The 17,201-nt window shown below is 37.2% G+C and overlaps 1 protein-coding gene across 1 annotated transcript in view; it reads right to left on the minus strand.

Annotated features, from left to right (window-relative positions):
• The window catches only part of IL1RAPL1 (interleukin 1 receptor accessory protein like 1), a 686,391-nt gene that overhangs the window by 582,904 nt on the left and 86,286 nt on the right, over nucleotides 1-17,201 (minus strand). The window lies entirely within an intron of this gene.

Genomic DNA, 17,201 nt, shown 5'->3' on the forward strand with positions numbered 1-17,201 from the left:
TCCCTCTGCCTCTGCCTCTCCCCCTGCTTGTGCTCTCTCTCTGTCAAATAAAGAAATAAAATCTTAAAAAAAAAGAACTCCCTGAGTGATAGGAGTGTCTCTTGTTATTCAAAAGGAGCCACTTTTAATTACCCTTGAGTTTATGTTAAAGAGATGTTTTGGGGTGAAGCCCCTAGAAAGCCTCGGAATGGGGCTGGTTACCAGAAAGACCAAGTGTGCAGAAGGTTGGAATTTTTAACTCTAACCACTGACCTTCAGACAAGGGGGCAGGAATTTCAGGTTAGGCTCTATTAAAAACCCTAGAACCAAAAAGATTTGATGAGTTTGGGATGATGAACACATGGAGGTGCTGGGAGGGTGGCATGCCTAGAGATGGCAAGGAAGTTCTGCGCCTCTTCCTCTACCCTTTGCCCCATACATCTCTTCCATCTGACCGATTATTTCTATCCTTTGAAATATCCAACAATAGTAAGTAAACTGTTTTCCTGAGTTTTGTGAGCCATTCTAGCAAATGACTGAATCCAAGGAGGGGGTTGTGAGAACCTCTGCTTTATAGTCAGTCTGTCAGAAGCACAGGTGACAATCTGGACTTGCAATTGCTTGTGAGATTGAGTCCTTAATCTGTGGGCTGTGATGTTATCTTTAAGTAGATAGTGTCAGTATAGATTTGAACTGTAGCATATCCAGCTGGTGTTGCAAAATTGCTTGGTGTGGGGAAAAAAACCCCACATACCTGGTATCAGAAATACTAAGAATAGGGGAGAAAAGTAGAGTTTTCCTTTATAGTTATTTATTCAACTTTATATTGGGTAACAAAGAAAACTGCCACAAAACTATTATGTAGACTTATTTAATGTGGATGTCTCTACCTTCATATAATAGCCTACAAGCAGATCTAAAATACTTTATAGGTGGGGGGCGCTCAGGTGGCTCAGTTGGTTGAGTGTCTGACTCTTGATTTCAGCTCAGGTCCTGATCTCAGGGTCGTGAGATCGAGCCCCTCGTTGGACTCCACCCTGGGTGTGGAACTTGCTTAAGATTCTCTCTCTTTCTCTCCCTCTGCCCCTCCCCCTCCTTTCTCTCTCTCTCCCCCTTTAAAAATGAAAGAAAGAAAGAAAGAAAGAAAGAAAGAAAGAAAGAAAGAAAGAAAGAAAGAAAGAAAGAAAGAAAGAAAGAAAGAAAGAAAGAAAAGAAAGAGAAAAAGAAAATACTTCTGAAGTAAAACCCTTCACCTTTAAACAAAGTCAATCAGTAAAAAGGTCCTGAAAAAATGTGTTCAGAAATTTTGTTAGAATGATAAAACATATTCTCTGCTCTCAGCTCCTCACAATCCAGAAGTGATGCACAACAGCTGAATTTCAATGCGATAAGCACTACTAAGAGCTACTGTGCGCTACCATAGTAGCGTCAAAGAAAGAAACAAGACTTCAAAATTTGTGATACCTGGTTGTCTTAAGGAACGAGTAAGAATATGGCAATTTTAACAAAGCCTATTTCAGGGAACAGTATGCACAAAGGCTTGAGGACATGCAACAACTTGATGTGGTTGGAGGAAATGCAAATAATTTAGTGTGGCTGGACTAGTTAAAAAGGAACAGCAGGAACTGAGGCTGGACAGCTGTGCAGAAGCCTGAAGGAGCAGCATGTAAGCCACAGCAGAATGTGGACTTTAGGCTGGGAAGTGAAGACATTTGGATTTTGGAAAGATTTTTCAGATCACGGTGATTAAAATGGATTTGAGAGAACAGAGGACTAAGTGCAGTGAGACAATAAGAAAGCAACATCCTTCATTCAGGAGAAAAATGGCAGCTCCAAAGGCAATGACCATTGAGACAAAAGGAGGAATCATGTTCAAATTATATTTAAGATGCAGAATCACTATGACAGGAAGGAGCAAAGGAAAGAGAGGTATCCAAGATGATGAAAAAATTCTCTCAAATGAGTATATGAAAAGTAGAGTCAATCTCTCAGCATGGAAAATCCAGAAAAAGAAACAGCTTTGAGAGAAAAGAAAGTGTGCTAAATTTTAGCTTGGGCTTCACACCCAAGTAGAAAAAATAGCCTCTTTGGGTTTGCCAGAAATATTGCTCATGCATTATTTATTAATTTTACTCCAGCACAGACTAGAGCGTGCTCTTCACAGGCTCATTTTAAGATAATATTTTCAGAAAAAATAATTACCTAAGTTAAAGCAATTAACTCTCTTAGGACACATTCCAATGTGTAGTAAGAAAATATGCACGTTTTAGAATAATCCTGATATTTGTACACATTAGAATTCTTAAAGAACAGACTTTTCTAAGAATTCAATCAGTGAATTCTAAATTTGAACACTCCATATTAATCTTTTAAACTCATGAGTCTTAGGTTTTCTTTCTCCTCAAACTATTGATTGCTGTTGTTTGTTTTCCTATACCTTCTTTTGCCAAATGCCAGATATGTTTTATACAGAGTTAAGAGCGAGATCTCCAAAACCCAACCATAAGAGGTTTAGATTCCAGCTCAATCACTCATTACTTTGGAAAATTAGGGAAAGTTACTGGACTCCTTAGGTTTCCATTTCCTCATGCGTATAAGGAGAAAATCTTAATAAAGACCTCAGGTTGGTTTGGGAGTCAAGCATGTTAAAACATGGGAAGAGCTTAGGGCAGGGCCAGTCTTCTGGGGAGCACTCAGGAAGTGTTAGATCTTATCATCAGTACGACATCCCCTCTCCCTCTTTTCTTTAAATTTCCATTTTCCAGTCCAGCCACCCAGGGTTTGTTCAGAAGGCAGATGAGATAGACAACATGACCATGATGATGCCTTCAGTTCTTTGGTGTTTAGTGTCAGGTATAAACATCCAGATAAATCCTTCTGTTTTTCATCCGGGATATCTGAGTGGGGGCTCGAGGAGAGTGAGTAAACTTGATGAAAAATACAGACTCTTCACCCCAGCCGCCCCCTTCTCCTCTTCTATAAATGTGATTGACCCCTATTTTCCAGAAAGTGGATCCAGAGGAGCACACTTTGGTATTCTTATTTTCTTGACTTTTATTCCTCAGCTCTGTGAGGTGACTGCTGATTTACAACTGTCTGGTAATGTCTGGAATTCCAGACTCCCCAGGATAGCACTATTTCCAAATTACTTTCAATGCTTTAATACTTGTTTACTGTTTCCGTTCATCAGGAGGTGATTTTAAAAGCTAAAAATAAAGCAGCATCCAATGAACACTAGAGTCCTATTTACTGAGAAGAGCTAACAGGAAGCAAGTAACTTGTGACACATTAATAAACATGGGATCCCCCTGAGAGGAATTACACACTCTCAAAGTAAAGAGCACCATCCGCCATTATCAAATTGGCAGCACGACTGCTATGGTACTGTGGCTCTGCACCATCAGGGAAATACCATGCAATGGGGTAAATGGGGTAAGGCGAATGCTCCTACAGGACGGAGAGTGGAAATCATCAGCGTGTATTTACTCAGCTTCTATTGTTGAGAACAGATGGGCTGCAATCTAGGCAACAAGTTAAATCATGACTGCTGGTTTCCATGTTAATAAAATGGCTAGAAAGACAGGATATACGCATATGTGGTGCAAACAGTTTTCTTAGCTGAGAGTCAACACTGAACTGTCCTCTCCAGGGAAGAAATGATATTGTGGATTAAAAAAAGACCGAGTTCAACCACACTTCAATAATACATAAAAAATACAACAATTAGTTTTTAAAAAGACCTAGTATTCTCTGGCAGAGGTGACCAGCAGTACACACCAAGGCCACAGAATGTATTGTACAGACCAAAGTCATGCAGATTTCCTTTGTCTCACCTGCTGAGGTTACAGCAAAGCAACCCAATGCGTAAAGAAGCCAACGACTTATCCACGTTCTTCTATCTATTTAGTGGCAAAAATGGGATTAGAACTCACATCTCCTAACTTCTAATTCTATATGCTACTGCAGATCATTAGTGCTGGGTCAGCACACTAGAGCTATATATACATACATATTTAAGACTGTTAAAAACAAAAGAAAGTTACTCTTAAACCCTGGTTTTATGTGATTTTACACCCCCAAAGAGATGTCTTCTGGAGAAAGGGAAAATGTGATCTAACTTGGATTTCTCTGAAAACTTAGGTCCTTAAACTTCTCCAAATTTAATAAGGAACAAAAGGGAGCAAGCGACAGATCTTAAAAAAAAAAAATCATGGTTTTTTTTTTTTTCCCCAGCTCTTTCTACCATGTACTTTTTACAAACTTACATACTTGTAAACAAGGAGGCTTGTGAAACGACTGCCTTAGAGTCCTGTCTTAAAAGGGAGGAAAACAACTATCTACCCTTAAACCAGTATAAAGATTGAAAACTAACAAATATATTTGAACATAATCAAGAGGCAAATATGTGACAAATATAAAATGAAAATAACTTCTATAAGTACAGACTGTAGAAGTTAGTACAGGGCACTGAAGTGCTCCACATGTTTCTTAGCAATTTGCTACCTTGACAGGGACAAGGGTTCTGAATTGGCATGCATGGGACCTATCACATATTTCAAACTTCCTCTTTTACAGGATGACTACATTGCACAACTACAGATCGAGGTGCAGAAATGTGGGTGGTCCAGACAGGAGGTAAGAAAGAAAACAAGGTGTGAGAAGGGAAAGTTTGGGTATTACCTGATTAGCTGATGCAGTATGATAAAAATCCTGTGACGCCACACCGAAGGGTAGCACGGTTACAATTACCCTGTAATCATACATGCTATGCGTGATACTGTGTAGTGCTGAACATCTCTCTCCTACTCGAACAGAATTACCAGTAGCATGATTGTTAAATAGATCCTTAAACAGCATCACTAAACCCTTGACCTGTCTGTTAATCCTCAGGTCCCTGGGGAAAATAATAACATTGCCATTGCAGTTGGAAATCTTTTCCCACATTATGAAGTGCTGAGAAAGACAAGGAATTTGATCAACGTTTTTAAAGGGTTAAGTTTTTCTCTGCTTCTCTGTCTTATATGGTCTATTCTAACATTCATTGGTCATTTTTTAAGTCATACTCCTTTGCACAGAAATGTTTTGTAAAAATAAAAGCACACAGTATTTTTGGAAGTGTCACAAATATTTGGGCATGGAAAAACAGCAGATCTGAAGGTTGCATTAGTGCAGACCTGAGCAGAACTCAACTGTCGGGAAGGTGGTTCCTTGACCACAAATTTGCCCATAGTGTCTAATCATTAGTGGTGAAAATAAAGTGTTAGGAATCAAAAATGTAAGGGCTAGATTATGGAGGGAACGTCTTACAGTTTGTTAAGCCTTAAATACGCTTTGATAGTTTATTTCTTAATCTTAAAGCCTTCTAATTTTCTCTATTTTTATTTTTTTCTCTCCGTGTTTATGGTAATGCCTGAAGCTACGCATGTGGCCCCTCTGTTTTATCTTATCTTTCTTACACATATATCATGCTTAGAGCTACTGGCACTCAATGTGAAATTTGTTTGGATTAGGTTTTCTTTTGAGAAGAGCTCTGGAGGACCTATTGATTTAACTGTGCTTGAAATCAGCCCTTGTAAAAAGATTACAGGGAGACCATTGAGCAAGTGATAAGGCTAAAAATGCCAGTTTATTGCCTTCTTATTTGAAATTCTGTTTTCCAAAAATTTAACTGGTAAACTGAACTTCATCTACAGTCTTCTGCTAACTATATATTCAAAATAATGATCTCTTTTTTGGTGGCGAGTCATTAATATAATTTTGCCATATCTGTTTTTCTTGCCTAAGATTCCTGAAACATTAGAGTTGAGAAGGCATCGATGTATGGAAATCTAGTCCAGTATTTCTCTGAGTTATTCTTGGGCATGAGGACTTTTGAACTTCACAACTAGACCACACGGTCTCCTTCTTGACCTCTTCTTAAGGGAGGAGGAAAGGAGGAGACAGACAGACAAAAATAAAAACATGTCCCTGAAGAAAACTGAGTCCCAGGACGTGGATTCAAGGTCACATAAATTATAAATAATTTCTTCAGGAAAGCCTATCCATCTTGCCCCTTTATTTTCCTCAAAATAATCTCAATTTGTAATCATTTATTTCCACTTATCTTTGCTGCCTCCTCTGTTAATATGTATTCTTCTCACAGTATACAAAATAAGGGAGTTAGCTGTCTGCTGTTTGGATTCCTGGAGGCCTATTTTTTAAAACAGGTAAACTGCATACAACATAAAGTTAACCATTAACCATTTGAACATGCACAATTAAGTGTCATTCAGTACATTCATAATGCTGTGCAACCTCTATCTAGTTCTATGACATTTTCATCATCCCAAAAAGAAACCCATAACTATTAGCAAGTGCTCCCTATTTCCCCATTCCCACAGACCCTAGCAACCATCAATCTGCTTTCTGTCTTCATGGATTTGCTTATTAGGACTATTTCATATAAAAGAAATCATATAGTGTGTGGATTTGTGTGTGTGTGTGTGTGTGTGTGTGCGTGCGTGTCTGGCTTCTTTCACTTAGCATAATGTATTTAAGGCTTACCCACATTGTAGTATGCATCTGTACTTCATTCCTTTTTGTGGCTAATAGCCCAGTGTACAGATAATACCAATATAGTTCATTTGTACATGAGGAGATGGACATTTGAGTTTGTTTCCACATTCTGGTTATTGAAAATAATGCTGCTATGAACGTTCGGGTACAAATATTTGTTTGAGTTCCTTCTTTCAATACTTTTGGGAATATACCTAGGGGTGGAAATGTTGTGTCATGTGGTTATTCTATGTTTAATTTTCTGACAAATCAAGCACTTCTTTTTTTAATCTCTTAAGCTCTTCCCACCCTTCTGAATACCAGTTTCTGCTGGCACAGGGAGACTAAGGCATTAGGCAAATGTGTTCACTGACTATTGTGGTTAAAGACTTAAAAGGCCTAGTTATTTTTTGAGTTAAGTGCCTAGTACAGTGCCAGGCATAGAGCAGGCACTCTCAATAAATATTTGTGAAATGAATGAAAAATTAACTATTCGTTAAGGTCTATATAGTTCTGATTACATTTCTCCTTAGCTCAATCCCTTTAAACAACTTTCATCTACACCCCCACCAAATGAGTTTTCGTCCCCCTTTGTTTTATGCTTCTTTGAAACAGCACACACTTCTTGACAGTGGATGTAGCAAGAAAATGTGTCTTCCAGGTCCAGCAAAAAATAAAATAGAGCTATAAAGATTTCCTGGCATTGGCTATCTGCAATCACCTGATTATCTCATTCTCTCACCATGTATGCAACAGACTTTCCTCTAACTGTAGTTGACCTTCTTGATTTGAAAGATAAGAAAAGGGACAATAAATATGTGAGCCACATTTGAGTCAGTTGTAAATCACTTTTTTTTTCCTCTCCAAGCATCACCCAGGCAGCTTTTTTCTACAGTGAGCATAATAGTGCTTATGCTATTAAATCTTACTCCCAGGCTGCTGTAGAGAAGACGTGACCGAGGATCCAGATGTTGAGCTAATCATACACCCAACCTCCTCATTTTACAATGAAAATTCCAGGGAATGTTGCAACAGAGTAAAACAAAATCTATACTAACCTTTAAAGAAGACAGAGAACTACCAGAGTTTGTTGAAATTTTACCCATTCACAAATACATTTTTCAGAGTTAGATTAATAACATATAAACATAAGAAAACATGCTTTTCCCCCTGCTGTATAGAAACCAAATATGGACAATATCAGGAAACAGACCTCTTAATCACTGGACTTTCTTTTTTGTCTGCTAATGTTTCTTTAAATATTTTCTAGATGTCATAATGGCATATGCTTTATTCAGTTTTACTTTGCAGGTCAATATTTCTTGATAATGGCTTTGCTTTCCTTAACTTCAGAAGAAAAATACAATAAATAAAATTAACTGTGAAGATGGTAAATAATCTTAATTATTAAGGACATTTATATCATATTTCTAATTACATGTATAAGACAAAAACTGAATCTATTCCATAAAATTGATAAGGTGCATATTTCCAGACTCTAGAGACTGGTGTCATCTTACACATAGAGTGCCAACCAAAATTCATGATCAGAGTTTCATGTAAAGAGAGAGTGACCTCTCTGAACTTAGCATATATAGAAACTAGCCTAATTTCTGCAGACACAAAGGGGACAAAACAACACGCTTGTATACACAAAAAACTCTTCTTCACCAAGAGACTTTTGGTGGAAAAGTAAATGGAAGCCAGAAATGTTCCCTGAAAAGGAGACTGCAGCTGCCACCCTTGACTCAACATGTTCATACCACCAGCTTGGTGCTCAAATGTGAAGGTAACATGGGAGCTCTTGCTTGCTTTTTCCACAACACTCTAATTTCACTTTTGAACTCTTTCACTGACTCTTCTCCTGTAATGGTGTGAGATAGTTTCTTTCTATGTAAATTCAATATATTTCCTCTAACCCTTCCCAGAGCAAAGTCATGCCATTTGATAAAAACAAAATAAAACCATTAAGCCCAGCAGGGAACATACAACCTAACCTAGGCATGAATGTATAACATCATTTTATTAAATGAGTCAATTATTGCTTATCGAGCATTTAAAATTCATTAATTCAGTCAATACATATTTGTTGAGCAAAGACTAAGCGTCTGGCCCAGCTGGGGATAAAGCAGTGAGCAAGCAAAGTACTTGCTTTTATGGAGCTTATATTTTACTGAAAGGAAATGGTGGAGGGAGGAATATTGTACAAAAAGCTTTACACAATACCACTTCACAGACACTAGAATGGCTATTATTTAAAAAAATGGAAAACAACAAGTTTTGGCAAAGATGTGGAAAAAATGGAACCCTAGTGCATCACTAGTAGGAATATAATATGGTACAGCTGCAAAGGAAAACCAGCTTGGCAGTTCCTCAAAAAGTTAAACACAGAGTTACCATATGATCTAGCAGTTCCACTCCTAGGTATATCCCTAAAAGTATTGAAAGCAAGGACTTAAAGAGAAACATGTGTATCAATGTTCATAGTAGCATTACTTACAATGCCAAAACATAGAAACAACTCAAAAGTCTATCAAAATATAAATGGATAAACAAAATGTTGTATAAAATACAACAGAATATTATTTGGCCTTTAAAAAGAATGACATTTTGATACCTGATGCAACATGGATGAACCTTGAAAACATTATGCTAAGAGAAGTCAGTCAGACACAAAAGGACGAACATTGTATAACTCCACTTACATACCTAGAATTGGCAAATTCAAAGAGACAAAAGTAAAAGAGAAGTTACCTGAGCTGAGGGAAGGAGAGGAATGGGGAGTTGCTGTTTAATGGGTACAGAATTGGTTTGGAATGACAAAAAGTTTCTGAAAATGGATAGTGGGGATGGTTGTACCACATTGTGAATGTACTTAATGCCACCAAAGCATACGATCAGAAATGGTTAAAATGGTAAATTTTATGTTGTGTATATTTTACCACAATAAAAAACAATGAATTATACACTTTAAATGCAAGAATTATATGGCATGTGAATTATATCTCAGCAAAGGCATTATTTTTAAAAAAGCTTTTATGCCTTCTCTCATCTAATCTCCCTCTATGTAATCATATTTAACCCTCTTATTTTAAATATCATCTCTGTGTTTTGTCTCCTGTGTTTGTATCTCCAGCTCTGACCTCTCTCTGAACTCTAAATTTATGTATCCAGTTGCCTATTTATCATACCTATTTGAAATCTAAAAAGTCACTTGAGACCTAAGGTGCCCCACAAATAAATCTTTACTTTTACCCTCAAAACTACTCTCCCTAGCCTCCCATATGTCACTGATTGCCACACCATTCACCTAACTGCTCAAGAAAATAGCTTGAATTTCTTTCAGACATTGCAGGCTCACCCCAACAAAACTAGCGTGAGGTGAATGAGGGGGTATCAAAAACTCAATAATTAAGATAAATAATATTTTAATATAATGTTTAAAAAATTGATACAAAAAATCTATGAGAACAATAAAGGTTTACAATTCTTTACCACTCAGCTTTATATTTATCCTATCAATGGTCACTAATTGATATTTTCTTAATTTTTATTCTGTATATAGGTATATATTTTGTCTTCCATACAGTGGAAGTGCCATGAGAATGGGAGTTTTATCTGCCTTGTTCACCACTTTATCCCATAAATATGTCTGCCTTTTATCAGGGTCTCCTACTGGCTGACGTCAAGGTTAAATTTTTCCAAGAGAGGATCTGTCATTTCAGGTTCTGGTGTTGGTTATTCCACTTCTTTCCTCTCTTTTCCCCCTCTAGACAGAGGGCTGGCTGTAGCTTCCTGCTGTTGGTGACCCCCGGAATGCCTCATGTTATGCCATTTCAGCTCTTCTGCCGTATTTATAAGCTACTTTGCGTATTAAATTTCCCCCTTTTAAAAAATGTTTTATTTATTTATTCATGAGAGTCAGAGAGAGAGAGAGAGAGAGAGGCAGAGGCAGAGGCAGAGGGAGAAGCAGGCTCCCTGCCTAGCAAGGAGCCCAATGCAGGGCTCGATCCCAGGATCCCGGGATCATGAGCTGAGCCGAAGGCAGATGCTTAACTATCTGAGCCACCCAGGCGCCCCTAAATTTCCCCTATTGAAATACTCGGAATGAATTTGATTTAACCGACTAGATCCTCGTCAATACAGTAGTTTAGGAAACAATTAGCTGAGTGTTTTATCTACATTATATGTAAATTCTTCAAAGTCTCCCATGAGGTAAAATAAAGAAGTATACAAATTATATAGTTATGTATTTGCAAGTAGTATAAATAACACTGTATAAACATGGCACATTTAATAAATTAAGGCACTTCTGAATTTTCCTATCTATGATGAAAGTCTTTTATTGATATTATAAAACCAAAAAAAAAAAAAGAGAGAACAGAATTAAATAGTGAGTTAGTTTAATTTAAAGGAAGAATTACAGGGGTCCTGGGTGGCTCAGTTGGTTAAGCATCTGACTCTTGGTTTTAGCTCAGGTCATGATCTCAGGGCTGTGAGACTGAGTCCCAAGTTGGGTTCCACGCTCAGTGGGCAGTCTGCTTGATGATTCTCTCCCTCTGTCTCTGCCCCCCCCCACTCCCATGTGCTCTCTTTCTCCCTCTCAGATAAACAAATAAATCTTAAAAAAAAATGAAGTCAACATGGATGGGACTGGAGGAGATTATGCTAAGTGAAATAAGCAGAGAAAGTCAATTATCATATGGCTTCACTCATTTGTGGAACATAAGGAAGAGCATGGAGGACATTAGGAGAAGGAAGGGAAAAATGAGGGGGGGGGAATCGGAGGGAGAGACGAACCATGAGAGACTATGGACTCTGAGAAACAAACTGAGGGTTCTAGAGGGGAGGGGGTGGGGGGATGGGTTAGCCTGGTGATGGGTATTAAGGAGGGCACATTCTGCATGGAGCACTGGGTGTTATGAACAAACAATGAATCGTGGAACACTGCACCAAAAACTAATGATGTAATATATGGTGATTAACATAACAATAAAAAATTAAAAAAAAAACTAATGATGTACTATATGGTGATTAACATAACATAAAATAAAATAAAAAATGAAGTCAGAATTAGACATTTTTGGGGAGAGACTTTTTTATTCTATAGGACATGCGTATTTCACAGGTGGTTTCTTTTCAATCCATTTTACGTAATTTTAGTATCAATTCCAATGAAAAGTAATTTTTAGATTTTTTCTGACTAGAAAGAAGAGCCATTAATCTGAATAACCTACAATTCACCAGAAGAGCAAATGATTTTAAATGCCAGCAATCCGATCACTTTCCTTGGTAAAAAGAGGCCACTTGTAGGGAAAAAAAAGTCTAATAATTTGAATTTCTTTATAAATATAAACATGCTTATAATGTGACAATTACATCAAAAATTTTGTCAGCAAAGAATGTAGGAATAAGCTCCTTTACACTTTGACTGCCAGAATATAATGCCACAGAGTAATGTTAGAGATATGATTTAAAAGTATCAAAAACAAAACACAAGTGGATCTAATTTTTACCCAAATATGATAGAGAATGCAAAGGGGAGGATGAGGAGGCGGCACGGCTGGGCAGCTGCATGGGCAGAACTCACTAACAGGCTGTGTGATTATGGCCAAGTAACTAGTCTTCCTTGGACTTCAGCTACCTGATCATAAAATTATAAGGAGTGTGAGAAGCAAAGAGCATCCTAATGTAAACAGACTTTGTAATGGGCAAACAGCTACTTAACACGGATCACTGCTGTGACTATGATGTGCAGTCATGGCTTAACCCCTTAGAGGACTGTCAATCTGACTACAACCCTTGAATCTTCTCATGCCCAATGCTGTTTCACATACTCGTTATTCATAATATTTCACCACTGGCTAAATATCGAATTTAGATCAAGGTCACCACTTTCTAAAAGCTTAATCTCCTTTCCAGCAGCACCTCATAAAGAGAAAAATCACACAGCCCTTTATATTTAATCTCCTTATCCTACTGTGAATATAGTCCTCCTCCATTTCTGTTCTCCAGATCCAACTTTTCATTTTTATAAAAAAGTTCAATATAAATAGAACACCCTTTCTGGGAGTGAAGTCCCATACATTTAAAATTCAGTTAAACTTGTCTCATATCATTGCCAGAAAGAGCTGCAGTTGCCATGAGGCATAAAGTGGAAGGCATCCCTAGATGCAGCAGCAGGGAGAAAAATAAATAAATAAAACAGCATGAATGAGGGCTTGCCCATTATTAGCTTTGCTCTATTCTTGGTTTCTGATGGAAGAATCACCAATGGGACTCTAGAACTAGATGGTTAAATATTTGCAGATGTCAACAGCTATGTGCATCGAACAGACATTTTGAAATTCGGTATTTTCAGAAGTATGGGTCATATGAAAAACGCTTATCCTGAGCCAGAGGCTCGGTGGGATAAATTACACAGGAGACTTTCCAACAGTCAGCTGTCAAACCTACTTTGCTGTCAATACTATAAGGTTATTTCTCATGTTCTTCTCATAGGAAACAACTGTTACAAAGAAATGAAAATGGCTTTATTGTATATATGAATTCTAGTTATAATACCTGCTTCTTCCTTAAAAGTCCATTATGATAATAGCCAGACAAAGAAAACTCCTATGGAATGGAGGAGTTCAATCCCATTATATTCAGTCTTATCAGGATGCAGGGCCTTCCCAAATTATTCTTCATACACACATGAACAACATCATAACGATTAACTGGACATCTTTTACTTGAGTGCTTTCTTGAAGCTACAATTTATGCAACAGCACTGTAATCATTCCCACTCTCAAAACCCTTCTGTTCACTAGTCTATTAAATACAACTGTAACTGACTACTGTGGTGGCTAATTTGAAAAAGCTATTACATTGCTTCTGGCTCCTGGTTTCCTTTTCTAATATGGATTTATTTGGAATCCAAATTGAACAAAGTATTGCTGCCTAATTTGACTTTGTAGTTACTGATGTCTTTATTTACCATTTATTATGTCTACAGTGTATAAAGCACATAACATGAATAAGTCATTAATTTGAATTGTGGCTTTGGGTATGGTAGTTTCTCATTTGTCAAATAAAAGTCTACATGAAGGCTTACATCCTTTCCTGAAATTCCAAAATAACATTATTGATAATATCATTATGCATGTTATATTTACCTGATCCATTTAGTGCACTGAGAGATTTTACAGAAAGGTAGTTTTTGTGTGCACATTCATGTACTCTATGTCTACCCGTAACTTACCTCTTCCCCTTCACTAATACAAATCTTTGAGTGGTGTTGTAAACTATTCTCATTTTCTCAACACAGGCTCATTCCTTTCTCTACGATGGTTTGAGTTTTCTCTCCATTATATCTCAGAAAATGTCGTTACTAGTGTTACCAATAATCTCTTGGCTTTCAATCATTATCTGGCTTGAGCACAATATGACATTGAGTACTATTTATGTTCAGTCATCTTGAGATTTTATTAGAAGGCCTTTTCCTGGTTTTCCTTTTGTGCCTCTATTCACTCAGTCCCTTTCAGTTAAATGCCAGAATTTCCCTAGATTTGTGTCCTTGCTATTCATTTCCTCTTGAGTGCTCTTATGTTGCAAAATGATACTCAGAATGAAATACTGCTACCCCCACTGATGGATAACAGTTGTTATTCATCTAGAGTATGAAGTAACAGCAGAAATGTTGCACTTTAAAAAAAAATTGATAAGTAAGTACTTTTTTAATGAGTATATGCTAATAGTGGAAAATTCCTACCTATGAGCCCCAGCCACCCTGAAGCCAAATCTGGGGGCAAATCCTATTACCAGGTTCTTTGTAATCCACAGGAATTGGTCCAATTAACACCCTCAACAACGTTTAAGAGTTGTCTGTTTCCCCACACCATTAGCTAACAAGATAAGCTATAAAGTATTTTCATCTTTGGCAATGTAATACTTAAAAATAGGACTTTTATTTTAGTCTTAACTTGTAATTCTATTATTTGTGAGGTTGAATGTCTTTTCATATACTTAAGTGGTATTTGTATTCCTTCTTCTGTGAACTGTCATTTTAACCCGTTTTTTTCCTTCCAAGGTTAATGATCTTATTTTTATTAATTTGTAGACAGCTTTTGAGGCCAAATTCTGAGAAACAATTTGAGACCAGGTAGATGAGACCATCAGTTACTGAGGTATCAAAAGAAAGGGGCATTGAAAGAGCACAGGACCAGAGGTGGTCAACCCTTCTTAGGAAGAGAGTGAGATACCTTTGAGAGGAAATGTTTCCTTTGAAGACTTAATGGTGTGGAGGGGGGAGCTGACTGAAAATAAAGGGCTCTAGTGAACCAAGACTGGGTCAAAGAATCAGAAGAAGCCAGACTTGTGAAAAAATGTACCATTTGTTAAAAACTACCACCACCAACAAGAACAATAAAAATAATAAGATCCACATGTCAGGATGATGGCAAAAGAAGGTGGTCTTGAAATATGAAATCAAGTAAACCATGGGATCTCCCTACCCTACCCACCTTAAGGTGTCTTCTATTGCTGGTTCAGGGATAGAAGCCAAAAAAATGAGAATGAGTTCAGCAAATAACAGTTTTAAAACACATGTGCACACACGCACATCCACACTCACACAAAGCAGGGGAAAATTTTACCTTGACACCCCAACAGGAATTTTATATGTAAACAAGTGATTGCACAACCGGAAGAAAACTAGGAATCATAAAATTAAAAAAAAAAAAAAAAACTCCAAATAGAAAAGGACAAATCACAGGAAGATGTGAAACAGGAGCTAATCAAATTCAGGAGAGACAGGAAATGAATGAGGACTAAATTATAAGGCACTTGTGATAGGCACAATTTTTAAAATGGCCAGTGAAAGATGACCCACTCTAATTCTCAGCACATTTGAATATAATGACATCACTCCTTTAATTATGATATGTTACATGGCACCATAACTTAAAATAGTGAAGATGATCCTATATTCTCCAGATGGGCCCTTAAAAGCATAGAGCTTTTTCCATCTGGTAGCAGAAGAGGAAGTCTGAGACACCTGAAGCATGAAAGGGATTTAATAAACTATCACTAGTGTAAAGATGGAGGAAGACACTTGACAAAGAAACAATACGAGCAACTTTTAGGAGCAAAGAGTGGTCCCTGGCTGACGATCAGGAATAAAATTGAAACTTTAGTCCTATAATCACAAAAATCTAAATTTAACCAACTACTTGAAGTGGATTCTTCCCCAGATCCTCCAGTTAAAAGCCCGGCCAGGCAACCTTGACTTCTGACTTGTGATACCCTAAGCTGAGCCTGCCTTGTGTTTTAACCAACAAAAGTGTGAGAAAACAAAGATGAGTGTTGGTTTTGTCCTGTAAGTTTGTAGTAATTTGTGATGGCAGCAATATAAAAGTAAGAGTTCCCAAGAGAGAACAGGTATAACCACATTTAACATAGGCTTATAAAGGATAGAACAGAAAAGAAACAAAAAGTAATACAAAAAGTTTAGAGAGAACATGACAGAAAAGACACAAAAAGATTATCCAACATACTTTTAACTGAAATACCTGAAGGAAAAATAGCAAATCAAAGGAATAGAAGAAATGTTTTAAGATTCTACTGAAGAAGACATTGCTGAAAGAAAAGCTCTGGATTTATGTATTAAAAGAACTCATCACATGCTAGGAAAAAAGAGAAAGGATGGTCAATTCCAAGAAATACTTTACCAAAACCATTATACTTTAAAAGTAACAAAAGAGGGGCGCCTGGGTGGCTCAGTCATTAAGCGTCTGCCTTCGGCTCAGGTCATGATTCTAGGGTCCTGGGATCAAGCCCCACATCGGGCTCCCTGCTCAGCAGGAAAGCTGCTTCTCCCTCTCCCACTCCCCCTGCTGGTGTTCCCTCTCTCGCTGTGTCTCTCTCTGTCAAATAAATAAATAAAATCTTAAAAATAAAAATAAAAGTAACAAAAGACCCCAGATTGTCAAAGCAATCTTGAAAAAGAAAAGTAAAGCTGGAGGTATCACAATTCCAGACTTCAAATTATATTACAAAGCTGTAGTAATCAAAACAGTATGGTCCTGACACAAAAACAGACACAAAGACCAATAGAACAGATTAGAAAACACAGAAAATTCAGAAATGAACCCACAACTATATGGTCAATTAATCTTTAACAAAGCAGGAAAGAATAGGAAATAGGAAAAAGATGGTCTCTTCAACAAACGGTGTTGGACAAACTGGAAAGCAACATGCAAAAGAATGAAACTGGACCACTTTCTTACACCATACACAAAAATAAATCCAAAATGGATTAAAGACCTAAATGTGAGACCTGAAACCATCAAAATCCTAGAAGAGAACACAAGCAGTAACTATTTTGACACTGGCTATAGCAAATTCTTTCTAGTACGTCTCCTCAGGCAGAGGAAACAAAAGCAAAAATAAACTATTGGGACTACATTCAAATAACAAGCTTCTACACAGTGACTGAAACAATCAACACAACTAAAAGGCAACCGACTGAATGAGAGAAGATATTTGCAAATGACATATTTGATAAAGGGTTAGTATCCAAAATACATAAAGAACTTACATAAATTGATATCCCCCAAAACCAAATAATCTAATTTAAAAATGGACAGAAGAAGTGAACATACATTTCTCCAAAGAAGATATCCAGATGGCCAAAAGACACATGAAAA

Source organism: Eumetopias jubatus, unplaced genomic scaffold (genome assembly GCF_037043125.1).
Source record: "Eumetopias jubatus isolate StellerSeaLion01/CBP00866 unplaced genomic scaffold, mEumJub1_p1.0 scaffold_11, whole genome shotgun sequence".
NCBI classification, from domain to species: Eukaryota; Metazoa; Chordata; class Mammalia; order Carnivora; family Otariidae; genus Eumetopias; species Eumetopias jubatus.